Raw genomic sequence first — 14,191 nt, forward strand, 5'->3', positions numbered from 1 at the left:
GTCTTGGCAAATACCCCCAAGAACCCCTGGATGCTAAAATGGCTCAAAGAGCTAACAAAGTCTGGACAAACCAACATGCCTGGTTTAATTAGTCTGTAGGAAGTCCAGGTATCGGTATTTCTTAAAAGCCTTCCAGAGTTCGGGCAGAGATCACAGTGAGACGCTGAGCTCCGCGGCTAGCTACCCTGGGGCCCTCCAACCCTGGGCCAACGAGTGAGTTGGGGGAGCCCCGGGACAGACTGGGGTCCCCACCCTGCAGACAACCCAGAGCCCTTGCTGTGGCTCCCACTGGCCACACCCAGGCCTTGAAGGAGCATCGATCATATTCCTCAACCTACCTCTGTGACCTGATGGTGGCGGCAGCCTCTCCCAGACGACCCCGCCGACTGCTGGATCTCCAGAGGAGACCCCTGCCAAGCCGTCCGGATGCAGAGCCTTTGAGTGGCAGCTGCCGTGGCTGGCCGGAAGCATGGCAGCGACAGGGAGGTCGCTAGGGTGTGGAGGGGCGGGTCTACGGAGGCCTCCTTAGGCCACAGAGCCACGTAGAGGGTAGACCTGCAGTGACCGCTCAGTCCCAGTTGAACGAGACCTACTGAGTCCTGAGGACAACCGACAGAGGCGTTAACGGCACAGAAGGTGAGCCAAGTCCTGGAGGAGGGTGAGTAGAAGGATGAGTGGCCATCGCGGGTTGGTGATCGTTCTACCAGACCTCTATGTCGCAAGAGAAATGGTAGGATGACAGGGCACAGCTGGCCTGCTGGACATGCCCACCACCCTTTGGGAAGGTTTATTGACCGTTTATAGAAAGCTTGTGTGTATATAACATGAAAAAGTTGCTCTCAACTTCCCTCCAACCTTTTAAAAGAAAACATTTTCCACATCTAGGCTTTCTAGATGTGAAGAGGTTGCCGACGAATGACAGTGAGAAAATCACACATCTTGTAAATTCTCATTTGTTTAAAAAGAAATCTTTGGTCGGGCGCGGTGGCTCACGCCTGTAATCCCAGCACTTTGGGAGGCAAGGCGGGCAGATCACAAGGTCAGATGGAAACCAGTCTGACCAATATGGTGAAACCCCGTCTCTACTAAAAATACAAAAATTAGCCGGGAGTGGTAGTGGGCGTCTGTAATCCCACCTACTCGGGAGGCTGAGGCAGGAGAATCGCGTGAACCCAGGAGGCGGATGTAGAGGTTGCAGTGAGCGGAGATTGCGCCATTGCACTCCAGCCTGGGTGGCAGAGCAAGACTCCGTATCAAAAAAAAAAAAAAAAAAATTACAAAAATAAATGTCTTCTGGAGGTGACTTTGAAATGGATAGACCACCTCTGGAAGCAAAGCTTCCATGTTTGTTCAGTGAGTTAAAGGACATAGAACAGAAGACCTGAGAAGGAAGTTCTAGGCCAGTCTGGTCATATCTGAAGAGATTTTCATGTTCTAATCTAACCGTGGTTTTGTGTACATTTTATTAATGCTCACTACTGTATATAAGTTGACTAACGTAAAACAATCCCTTTATAAATGTCCTTTTGTTTGTTTATAGGAAGTCCTGTCTTCTGGGATTGAGTTTGGTAATCCACCCCTTGGAGCTAGACACAGTAGTATACTTAGTCATTGGGATGGTGGGAGAGGGAGTAGAGGGAGAAGAGGAAGGATGAAGGAAAGGTCTCTTTGCTAGTATCTCCATATCTAGAAGATGGTTTAAAATCATAACCGTAGATCTATATGAGCATTTTCAGTAAAGTGCCTGTGTTTGTTGTGGACAAGTCTTATTGTTTTGCAACATCTGAGCTTTATGAAAGTCCTGGGGTGACAATGTATGTTAAAAAGTAGAGCTAGTGAATTAGGCAATTTATTAATTTTTTTTGTTATAATTGATAGAAAAGATGCATCTTGGACATGGAATCGTTAAACCACGTCTGAGCAGTGTATGTCAGAACTTGTTCATTAGGTTGGCAGCAGAGGGGCAGAATGAAGTATAAAGGGAGAGATGTATGCAAATGTGTCCATGTTTACATTTTGACACTAGCCATTGATATATGTGCAACTCTTTTGGCTGTACTATAGGAATACAGTAAGTAATTCGATGGAAACATACCTTCTTGCTAATATTTTAATGGTATAGATATAAATTATCTTAGAAACATTATACATAGTGTATTCTGCTGCTTTATGTTTCATTTTAAATTGAGCATTAAGAAAATACAGTGTTTTAATCAGAACTCTGCTAATGCTTTTGTCTAGAGGCATGTTATCATTTGGGCCTTCTATGAAATTTTAGTCCTAAGAAAGGGAGGATTATATTTTTTCTAGCAGATGGAGTTGGTGTAATGTGTTGCTGGTTATCAGAATACTCATATAGCTTTAAGATTTTGAATTGGTAAATATTCATGATGTGTGAAAAGGCATGATACATAACATATGATCTCAAGTCCATAAAATTGGATGTTGTATCTACACAAATAGGACTTAGAAGGACATGTGAAACTAAATTGCTTGTGATTGTGGATGACTTTGTTCTTTGCTTCTAGTGGTTTTCAGTTTCCTATAATGCACACATTAGCTTTTAAAAAGTGAAGTTATTTTTAAAAATCTGTAAAAAAAAAAAAAAAAAAAAAAAAATTCCAGGTGACTCTAAAGCATAAGGTTGAGAGCCACTGGGGTAAGTTACTGACCCTGGTTATGTAGCTAGTATTTATTCTAAGTGCAATGGGAAGGCATTATAGGGGTCAAGGAGAGGTGTGACATAATCTAATTTACTGTTTAAGGCTGAGGCCTTAAACAGTACCATGGAGGTACCGAACTGCACCATGGAGGGTGACAGCAGAAGCAAGGTACCAGTTAGGAGCCGACTGGGGAGAGTAAAGGGAATCAGGACATATGTCAGGCATAGGGCTGTCCTGGGAGTGAAGGACAGAGAAGAATCCCTAGAATCTGGGAATCTTTAGCAGTACCAGACACGGAGCTCCTGTAATTTCACGCATCAGACAGTCATCTCTGCCACCCCTTCCTCTGGCAACTCCCACAGCCTGCAGCAGGGCAGGCACCTGGTAGAGGCACATACAGATGGCTAGAATGAAACAGCCTCTCTGGCGCAATAAACCTCCAGGCTCTGTGGAAGCCCAGGTCTCCTGTGTGACTCTGATAAATTCCTTCCCCTCTCCGGCCTTTGTAAAACAGAAATTATATTTTCCACTGCCTGCCTTACGGGCAGAGGTATTTTGAATATCCAGGACAGCAATGCATAATGACAGTTAATAACAGTTGTTTTAAAGAACAACCACCTTGCAAGGTAGAGATGTTCAAACACTCTTACAAACATCAGAGCTGAGAGATAAAGTAACTACCTGAGGCCAATTTGCTATCAGTGCTTATGTGGGGTTTTGATCCAGGCCAGTTTGACTTCAAATTCTAGATTCCTTTCACCACATGATGCTGAAATTGCAACATATTAGATGATGCACTGGCAAGATGGCAGGAAAACTATTACATTCTTTCATTGTTCCTGATACCAAGATTGGTGGGATTCTTTTGAAAAGCAAATTAGTAATGAGTATCAAAATCTACAAAAGTGTTTCTACCTCTTGATCATATTGAATTTATTCTCAAGACAGCAATTTTGAATTATAAAAAGGTGTATACCTAGAACTTTTAGTTCTGCATCATTTGTAAAAGCAATAAATTCGAAGTAATTTAAATTGGGGACTTGTTTTAAAAAAAAAAAAAAACTATGGTGTCAAAGGAGTACTATACAGTAATGCTTCTCCGTGAATATATACTAATATACACTTACAATAACACAGGCTCACTGAATATCACACTACTAACACTTACAGACCAAAACTTGGCCCCGCAAGAGACATTTGACAATGTCTGAAAACATTTTTGGTTGTCCCAGCCTGGGGGGAGGGTGAGTTCTATTGGCACTTGATGAGGAGTGACCAAGGATACTGCAGTGTATAGGACAGTCTCCCCAAATGTCAATAATGCTGAGATTGAAAAACCCTATTATACAGACATTAAATATGATGAATGAAGATTTTATGATTTAATAGAGAAAAAGTAGAGTTCCAAATTTGGGGCACACCATGATTACAACCATGGAAAACCTTATCTTGCACATGAAGAAACAGCAGATGAAAACACAGGAAACTGCAAAAATATACATTGATGGAAGTAGAGATAAGTCTTATTCTTTGAAAAGTTTTATTTAATGATGTTATTTTTTACTCTCAGCAAAATTTGGAAAAAAAATTGAAATACAACTTGCTATAGATATCCATTGTCGTCGTTGTTAGCCAGATGAAACATTGTACACAGCACATTTTTGTGCTCAATTGATTCTCTGAAAGGAAAGAAGGAATTTTGTTTGTTTTGCAAAAGTTATGTGAACATATCCAGATCAAAAGTGGTATTTTTAGAAAGCCATGCAACTGTCATATCCATTATGTTGGTCAAGACTCCTTCTGGTGCAAGGAACACAGATCAAACTGGAACTAGCTTACACAAGAAAAGACATATTGGTTCATGTGACTGGGGGGAAAATGTCTGACATCAAGTCATATGGACCCGAGAGCAGAAACAGTGCTATCTGCTGCTTGGTATGCCCTGTGCCTTTGCTCTCTTTCACTCTCAGACTACCCACTACATTCGTTCTCCGAGTGTGGCCCTCATCCTCTATTGCATACTGCTTTCTCACTGGGAACAGAGGAGACACAAATGTTTTGATGGAGCACATGCTCCAGTACATTCCTGGTAAAAGATACATGGGAGGTAAAATTCTGAGACCCTGCATTTCTAGAATTTGTTGGCCTCCCAAAGTGCTGGAATTAAAGCTGTGAGCCACTGCCCAGAGTTTTTTTATGATATAACTCTCTTCATCTCAGAGTTAATAAATAATCATCTAAGACCTACTGAGGGCTCTTTTTCTATAGGATCACAGTGGAAAACTGTAAGAGTGGTACTGGGAGGGAGCACTAGTTTGAGAAGAGAAATGATGGTGGGACCTGGGCATTTGCAGTCAACAAGAAAAGCTGAAAGAAATGCAAACATTCATTCAAAAGCTGCCTAAATTATCTAAGTTTCCATTTCCTCATTACAAAATAGGGCTCAAATGGGACTAGAATAGACCTAAAATGTGTCATAAAATTTCTGTACCTGGAACTGAACATTCATTGCCTCATGTAATGCACCAAGCAGAGCCAGGCAACTAGAAATCGTCTGTAGTAAATGTTTCCATTGTTCCCAACTCTTGGCTCCCTTTCTTGAGAGATGATTGCAAGATGCTTATGACCAAGTGACTTGAGTATGTTCCTGTAAGTAGGGTATACTTCCCTGCCCATGTCAGACTCAGCCACGAGACTCAGTGGAGCCAATACGACGTAAATGGAAATGACAGAGAAAAGCATGAGGGACAATGCAAGTTTTTTCCAGTTCTCTTACAATTTCCCTTGGTCATCACTTGTCTTGAATCTGGGCTTCTCCTTCAGCTAGGTCCCAGATGAGAAGACACAGAACAGGGCCCCAGCTAATCTAGCGTATTCATGAAACAGAAACAAATCTGTTTGTTGAGCCACTGAAGTATGAGGGTTACTTGTCACCACAGCAAAGCTGATTAATACCGAGTCCCACATACAGCTAATAAGGAAAAGCAGGAGGAATAGGAAGATGATAGTGTAGAGCAACAGGAGGAGGGGGCAAGAAAGAGGGAAAGGAGAAAGATGATGAAGAAGAGGAAGAGAAGGAGACTTTTAGTAACTATTGCTGCTTAGAATCATGTTAGCGTCTGTGAAAAATAAAAGACCAAGGCTAGGATATGTATGTTCCTATTTAGAAGATTAAAATCTAGTTGGAGAGGAACCACAAATAAAATGTCCTAGTCACAGGGATAGCAGAATTTAAGGGCTAAGCATGCTCCAGACCAAAGGCTGCAGAAATTCTAGCTATAGAGGGTAACTGTTAGAGGGGTAGAGAGAACTGAAAGGACTGGAACTGAGCATTGAAGGACGCATATACCACTTGAACGTTCAAAAAGAGGGGAGGTCACTGTAGGCTGAGCACAGAGCACAGAGGGCGGGGGAGTCGGGGAAGGCAAGGGGAGAGGCCACAGCCAAAGATATTCTTGGCTTGAGGATGCCATGACTTCTGAGAGTCATCCCAAGAACCTCTACCTCTTTGTCAGAAATCTATCAAGACCGAAGGCCCACCTGTCTTTTTGGTGGATGAAATAAAGTTAATCAATTGGAGACCTGCACATGTGAGCTGAGCCGGAGATGCATGAGACTGCCATGCAAGGGGAGAGGGGTGCTCAGAGCAGCTGCTAGTTCCCCCAGATGTACAGCTAACTGGGCTGTGGAGTCTTGACAGAGGGCGTGTTTGGCTTTCTGACCCCAATCACCCACAAAGTCTGACTGGATTTCTGGAGACTAAGTACAGAATTTCCATTTCTGGAACACCTCTGTAATTTCCTTAAAAAACCAAACTTCGTGGTTTGAGCATATTGCATGTGACCAGTAAGGGTTAGAAGAGGGTTTTGCAGAGCTGAGATGCAAACAGATACTGACCTTTGTTCTCTTAGGCAAATATTCCCCTCTTTGCTCTCTCCTCTGGAATTTCCCATAAACTGTGCTGACCTTCACCAAGGGACAGTAGGCTCTTAAAAATTCTGCCTTGCCCTAACTTGTTCATAAAGGAATTCATGGCAGCTGCAGATCTCCTTGAAGTTCAATTATAGTTTTGTTTCAATGAGAAAATTAGGCCAAAGGAAAAATAAAGTGGGCAAAAGAGATAAAACAAGGCATAAGACACAATACTAAGGAGAGGGCGGACCACAAATGTTACAGCGTGCTTCCTGTGGCAAATCCACAGAGGGTAATATTGATTACAAGTTTTCTGGTTTCTAAAAGATAACAGCAGATGCCAAGTTTTCCTGTTATTGAAACCAGGGAGAATTTTCCCCCACCCCAATGTAGAAGGTTGGAATGCCTTCCACCTTCCGTAATGACCCTCAGTGAATACAATAGCAGGTTTCAGTTCCTCAGTGTAGACTAACAACAAACGTCAAAGTTCCCAAAATTCCGTTAATCAAATGAACTATTTGAAAGACCTAGGCAATTCAGTCCAGTCTGCCACCATCTGATGGTACCTCTTGACCCAAGGATAGCATGTAGCATATGGAAAAAGAAATGAACGGCTTATCCTTCAAGCAATCTTCTATGAATAATTATTTCTTTTTTAAAAAATGAGCTTCTGATAAGAATAGAGCTGCAGAGTTTGAAGTTACACTATCAGGCAAAAACTGGAGATTCACACAATGTATTGTTCTTGTCAAAGGAAGACTGGATATGCTTTGGCCATAAGCCAAGTAGAGGGTGGGGGCTAATGTCCTCTTTTGCCAGTTTAAGGAGTCTAATCAGGATTGGAACCAGCATGAAAATTCACTGAACCTCCACCAAGAAGGGGGCCAACAAGAGCAGCGATGATTCCCACAGGAGCTAGTTATGCATCTATTCCAACCTGTGGCAAAGTTCCAAATGCTGTATGTCATAGAGATCACCCTCTAGCATGTTAGCCTAGAAAATGTTCAAAGTAGCTATTACCAATTGCCCACTAAGACCACAAAACATTTAATAAAGCACCCAGGACATTCGAATCCTAATACCAGTTCACAGCTAAAAAATATTGTATGGCCTAACCAAAATGAGCTACACATGATTACCTTCATAAGTCATAAAATGAGAGTGCTATTGTGAGAGAGAAGGGGGAAGACTGTACTGATATTTTTAAAAGGTTTGGATATCACTATGAATTGTTATCATTGAAAATAGTTACTCATCCCCACAAAGTCTTCTGATGATGTGAAAAGAAAGTTCTAAGGAATTCTCATTTGTTTTTTTCCTTTTTGCCCCACTGTCTATAGCTCACTCAGCTTGCTCATTGAACCCTGAGGGTCTGTTTCCCTTTTTCCTTCCCACACGAACATCACAGTAACAGTCTGGCCTTCCCAACCCACCACTGGAAACTTCAGCTGAACTGGTCATATATCAGTCAACTCTAGAAGACCAGCTCTGATCCCAAGAAACTGTGACATTGCCTCCATTGGAAGTTACAACCTTCACCTGCCAACCTGGACTCATCCCATAGGCAAGTGAAGGAACATTTCTCCTCTTATTCATCTCAAGCAACAAATCTGGGACAAAATTCAAATTAGCCTTAAGGTCCTTAAGTGGGAAGGATTAGTCTTATAAATTAGTTTATAAATTCCCCCATGACACATAATAGAGTACTGCATACACTAAAGGAGCTTAACAATAGTTGCTACCATTTGTCAAACACTTTCTTTATTCCAGGAGCTGTACCTGAAGCTCTACATAATTGTTTCATGCATACATTTTGTCATTCATTCTAACTCTCCTAGAAAGGTATTATCCCCATTTTTAAGATGGAGAAATGGAGGCTCTGGCAAATGCATTGACTCATCTAAGACAATACAGCTAGTAAGTAGCGGAGTAAACTTTGATCCAAAGACTGAACGGTGACAAAACCTAAACTCTTTCTACTCTATAGGCTGCCTCCCTATAAACATTTCATTCCTCCAGTGACCACTGTATCAATGATGGAAGTCATAGGTGGGTCAATGACTTCCAAATATATCACATAAACTACCTAACAAAGTCCAGCAACAGTATGGATCTTGAAGTAGTGAATACCATCACAGAAACATCTTTCTGTCTGAGATATTATAGATAGGATCACTACTCTGATTGAAAAACTGGACTAGATGATCTCAATATCTAAAATAAAAAAGCAAAGACTGGAGTCATATTCTGATCAACAAGGCCAAAGTTAAATTCCAGGTTCCTTTCATTTCAGAAAATGCCCATTAAGTGCCTCATATATGAGATAGTATGTTTCAGAAGACAGAGACAAAAGAAAAGACACAGTTACCAGTGTGGGAGAATTATTATTATTTAAGCTAGATATTGAAGAGAAATAAGCTTTTAGAAAATTGGGGTAGAAAAAAATGGAAAGTTATACCTAGTAGCAGATGAAGGGAATAGGGGTATTCAAACACAGGAAGGTGAGAAACTATAGAAAAAGTTTAGAGAAATAAAGGTACTTCACAGAATGTAGTGGAAGGGAAGCACTGAAAGGTAAATTGAAGCCAGGCTATCGAGGACTTTGAATGACTAAAAAATCTGGATTTTAGTTGATTGCATTGGAAACCACTGAGACTTTAGAACAAGAGAGTGGTTTGTTCATGGCTGTGGCTTAAGTAGATCAATCTGAATCTTTAATAAAATATTAACAAATAGAATCCAATGATATATAAAAAGAATTATACACCATAACCAAGTGGAATTTATCCCAGGTATGCAAGGCTGGTTCAACATTTGAAAAATCAGTGTAATCCAAGGCATCAATAAGCGAAAGAAAAAAAAAGTCATATGATGATATCAATTGATTAAAAAAAAAAAAAAAAGCAGTTGACAAAATCCAACACCCATTCATGATAAAACTCTCAGCAAATTAGAAATAGAGGGAAACATCATCAACTTCATGAAGAACATCCTCAAAGAACCTACAGCTAATATCATATTTAATAGTGAGACACTGGATGTTTTCTCCTAAGATCAGGAATAAGGCAAGGATGTTCAATCTCATCACTGTTTTTCAACATCGTACTGGAAGTCCTACCTACTGTAATAAGATAAGGAAATAAAGGGTATACAAATAGGAAGGGAAGAAATGAAACTGCTTTATTCACAGATGTAATGTAAATAGATCAATATGGCACCGAGTATAGGATAGTGTGTGGAACTAATAATTCCTTAAGCTCATGCTGGTGTAGAGACCTGCCAGAGCCCACATTAAAAAAATGAAAAACAAACCAACAAGTAAACAAAGCCAAACTCCCAATTTAAATAGCAACCTTGAGCTGAGTTGATGTGGATGCTGAGGCACCTGGGTAGAATGGACAGAATTGTGCTAGATGTCAGGGATCTATCTGTTGTGTTTAGGGCAATTTGATTGCACTCTCCCCACTCCTCAGTCACCCCAAATATTGATTTCTCTTCTGGGTATACGAGGGGGACATGACATGATAGCTGAAGTTGTGTAGTAGTAAGCTGCTTTATAATGGCAATGTATTGATTTTATCTTCTTCCTTGTCTTCTGGAAGGCTCAGCCCAAGCAACTAAGATAACACTAGAAACAAAAATGGCCATAATACAATCTGACGTTTCCATATTTCCTTGATGATTTCCAAGTGAATTTGCCCTTCAATAGCCTTCAAACTAAAGCAGAAAGTTTCAGAGCAATTCAATTGATGAGAATGTAGTCGAGTGCCAATAATGTGTAAAACCCAATAGAGAATAAAAGGAAGTTTAGACAAGTATAGTGTGGGGAAAGAGAAAAAGCAGAAGATTGAGAGTCAGGTGAAGCAATCTGAGTTTTGAGTCTTGCATCATTACCTTCAGTTGTGTGACAAGCAAGTCTCTTAAGCTCTGAGCTCTCAGCTTTCTTACTTTTGCAATGAGAATGATAATACTAACCTGAATGCTGTGGGGATGAAATCAGAAAATGCACATGAACTTGGTTGGCTGCAAATGGCTAAAGAGATGTTCAGTTTGTTTATCCAATTGGTTAAGGCCAGTTGGCAAAGTCTACACATGAAAGCATTAAATATCCAAAGGAGATGAAGAGTACAGGAAGTGTAAAGAGCAGAGGAAGAAGTCTGTGGGCTGGAATGAACAACAAAGGCATCCCAAAAGATTTGAGACTCCAGCCAAATCTTAAAGGATTCAGAGAATTCAGAAAGAGGAGGCAGGGAAGAGAGTCACTGTCATAATGGAGGCACTCAAAAATAGTTATTAAATGAGTGAGTGAATGAAAGCATACAGAAACAAAAGAACAAATTCGAATACCTAAGAAATAGTCTAGAGGCAGTATGTAGACCAGAGTATAAAATTAAAGATAGTCCTTGATGTTGCAGAAATTTTGTTTAAATGAATTTTCTATGAGTGCCCATATGAACACTAAGGTATTTTCTAAAGATGGGCATTTCTGTTCCAGTAATCTTAGATCACATTGTAGAAATCACACTGTGGCTGGTTTGACCCCTGTACTGTACTGTGCTATCTCTTTAACCTATCTATGACCTGCACATTTTGGTGAATACATTTCCTGTAGCCCCAGTGGGACAAGATAGCTCTTGCACCTCCTGACATATTTAGACACGTATTATCTTAACGGCCACTGTTCTTTCTTTATAACCACCATATCACCTAGATTGTTAAAGTCAGCTTCCTTCACAAACCACAGTGTAAAAGATTCTCATGAGAAAAAAAAAAAAAAAAGGTGCCAAGGTATCTTATGACTTTGGTGCTTGTGTTTTCAAAAGGAAGCTTTCAGGTAAGAATAGTAAAAGGGACTTAGGAGTAGGGGTTTCAGGGGAAATGCAGAGGGAGAGACAGAGCAGGCAGAAGAGGGGAGCAGCAGAAATTGATAGAAACAACCATACAGATCTGGACTCCAACTTAGGACCCTGTCATTAAATCTCTCTGTGATCTTGGGCAGGTTGTGACGTCAGAAAGTTGATAGATGTGTGATCTCTAAGAATCTTGCCGGGTATTCTAGGACTGCAAGTAAAAGAGACGCTATTTTCTTTGCTAGGAAAAGGCAAGTCAAGCCCAACTCTTCTGGGGCTCTATTATCCTCCTCCCACCCCACCCCAATAACCCAGAGAAGCAGCTGGCCCCATCATTCAGAAGGCAATGGATAAATTTGGGTTGAATCAGTAGGTCTATTTTTTTTTTTTTTCTGTTATTTTCACTCTCCCAAGCTTAAGTGGAATTTCTCAAGTTCTAACCCCAGAAACATCATTATGAGCACCACACTTTAAGCCAGACATTGACAAACCAGACTTCGTCCAGAGAAGACTAGCCAGAATGGCAAAGGTTTGAGAATTTTGTCTAATGAGAAATAAATTAGAAAATAAGATGTTCAGGCTAGGCAGGAACAGGCTTGGGAGAAGCCCAGCCTCGGCTATAAGCAGCTGAAGCATGGGCAGAGAAAAATCAGTATGTTTGGTGTTACTCCACAGGCAGAAGGAGGGCCACCAGAGGAATCTCCAGAACAGCAGATGACACTGCCACTAGAAAAACTTGCCCACAATTAGAGCAACCAACGTAGCTCATGGGGCAGTGACCTCCCTGTCTCAGGAAAGGTTCTAGGTCAACAGGCTCCATGCCCATCTGCCAGGAGACCTCAGAAAGTATACAGTCAGCAGGACAAGGGATCGAAGTATCCTTTCCAAGGCCAAGATTCTAGGATTCCACCTCAGAGTGGACTGTGAAACTTGGCAAATGTTGGTCATTTTACTTTGTTTTGTTGCAACTTGCCTAAGTTATTGTAAACTGAATCCCGTGATGTGTGACTGTATGTTACTGCTTTTCCATGGATCTTCAAGGGAGCAGGGACATCAAAACCTTTGGTTTAAAGTTCCCGTAGTTTCTGTCTCCTCTCCCAAGCGGAAGTCCCACCAGTGTGATCAGGAATAAACCACTTCAGGCATGACATGATCATTATTCCAAAGTTCTGTGAAGCCCATTACTGGCTTTGCAAAGTGAAAAGTGCAACTTTGGATTTTTCTGATCAGAGTATTATAGAGAGGAGCCCACCCTCCTCTTACTATACAGAGAAGAGTAAAACACAGTCACCTTTCCATAGCATCTGAGTGGACCTAACACAGGGCAGTGAAAGTGACGCAGAACCATCTTCAAAGCCTCCAGAAGCACACGTGACCTCAGGTGAGACATCCAGGAGGTGGGGAACAACTCACAGTGGCCCGTTTTAACGGTTTCAAGTTTCTTTGCCCACTTTCTGAGTCCCTTAAATCCTGGCTTTTCTTCCTTACATTGTTCCCTAATTTGTACCCACAACATTTCTCTTCAAGAAATCATTAAATTTAACATGAAAATACTGTTTCTAATAGGAAATGAACAGAAACAACCTAGCTCTCCGAAGAGGAGTATTTTATCCAACTCTGAACTGCTCACACATTATGCAACTGTGAACAAGGCTCATTTAAAAATCCATGAAGCTTCTTATGTTTTCACCACAAAATATATTAAGCATTGAGGTGCTGGATATGCTGACTAGTTTAATTATTCCACATTGTATTCATAAATCATAACATCATCTTATTCCCCATAAAATTATACCATTGTCAACTTGCAGTTAAAACAATAAAATCCAGCCTGATGTGGTGGCTCACATTTCTAATCCTAGCATTTCGGGAGGCTGACGTGGGAGGATTGCTTGAGCCCAGACATTTGAGACCAGCCTGGGCAACATAGCAAGACTCCATCTCTACAAAAAAATAAATAATTAGCCAGGCCTGGTGGCATGCACCTGTAGTCCCAGCTATGTGGGAGGCTGAGGTAGGTGAAGCACTTGAGCTTAGGAGGTCAAGGCTACAGTGAGCTGAGATTGCGCCACTGCACTCCAGCCTGGGTGACAGAGCAAGACTCTGTCTCAAATAAATAAGTAGATAATCAATCCATGAAGCTACTATATAAAAATGCCAAGGTGAAAATGGAAAGAGAACTATGCATATTATAGGGTTGTGACCCCATAAGATATGCATACATGTGTACAAATACATAAAAGGAAAAACATTTTAAAGACAAATAGTTAAAACAATATTAGGGGAAACTTATTTGAAGGACACCTTCCCTTTCTCCCCACAGACATCTATTTTAAATTTCCATTAAATTCTTAAAATTGTTTGCATAGCAAGTAATAATTTAAACAAATATTTGATTACTTCTGCATTACGTTTTTTGCTTTTTGGTTTTGTTTTTTGTTTTTTTTTTTTTTTTGGCCAGCATTACCTTTTAGAAGCTGGTTTCCTTCCCCCAGAACACACTCATGTGTAAACTGGGGATGGTTTGGTTCATCTGATTTTTATTTGAAGTTGCCACAGCCTGTTCACTCTGAAGGTTACATACATGGGAGAAACTTCATAATAAAATGACAGTCAGCCTACTGCTTCATTTTCTTAGCCAAGAAAGGATCTAAACCCTTCCCATAACAGGAAGGGGCATGCCAGCCCAGGTACTTAAACCAACATTAGCATTCACCAAAAAATACTGGTGCACCGCACCCCCACTCTCGCAGTGCTGTGAGCTTA

General features: G+C 40.9%; 1 long non-coding RNA gene across 2 annotated transcripts; it reads left to right on the forward strand.

Moving 5' to 3' along the window:
• Nucleotides 1-642: 642 nt before the first annotated feature.
• LOC103876918 lies at nt 643-13,294 on the forward strand. 2 transcript variants are annotated; one of them, XR_001894081.3, is made up of 3 exons: nt 643-730; nt 12,101-12,806; nt 12,992-13,294. It is a non-coding gene; the product is annotated as an uncharacterized LOC103876918 (long non-coding RNA). The 2 variants fall into 2 exon arrangements; XR_002516876.2 differs by lacking the exons at nt 12,101-12,806; nt 12,992-13,294 and adding an exon at nt 7,916-10,401.
• Nucleotides 13,295-14,191: the final 897 nt, after the last annotated feature.

This window comes from Papio anubis, chromosome 14, assembly GCF_008728515.1.
Source record: "Papio anubis isolate 15944 chromosome 14, Panubis1.0, whole genome shotgun sequence".
Classification (NCBI taxonomy): domain Eukaryota; kingdom Metazoa; phylum Chordata; class Mammalia; order Primates; family Cercopithecidae; genus Papio; species Papio anubis.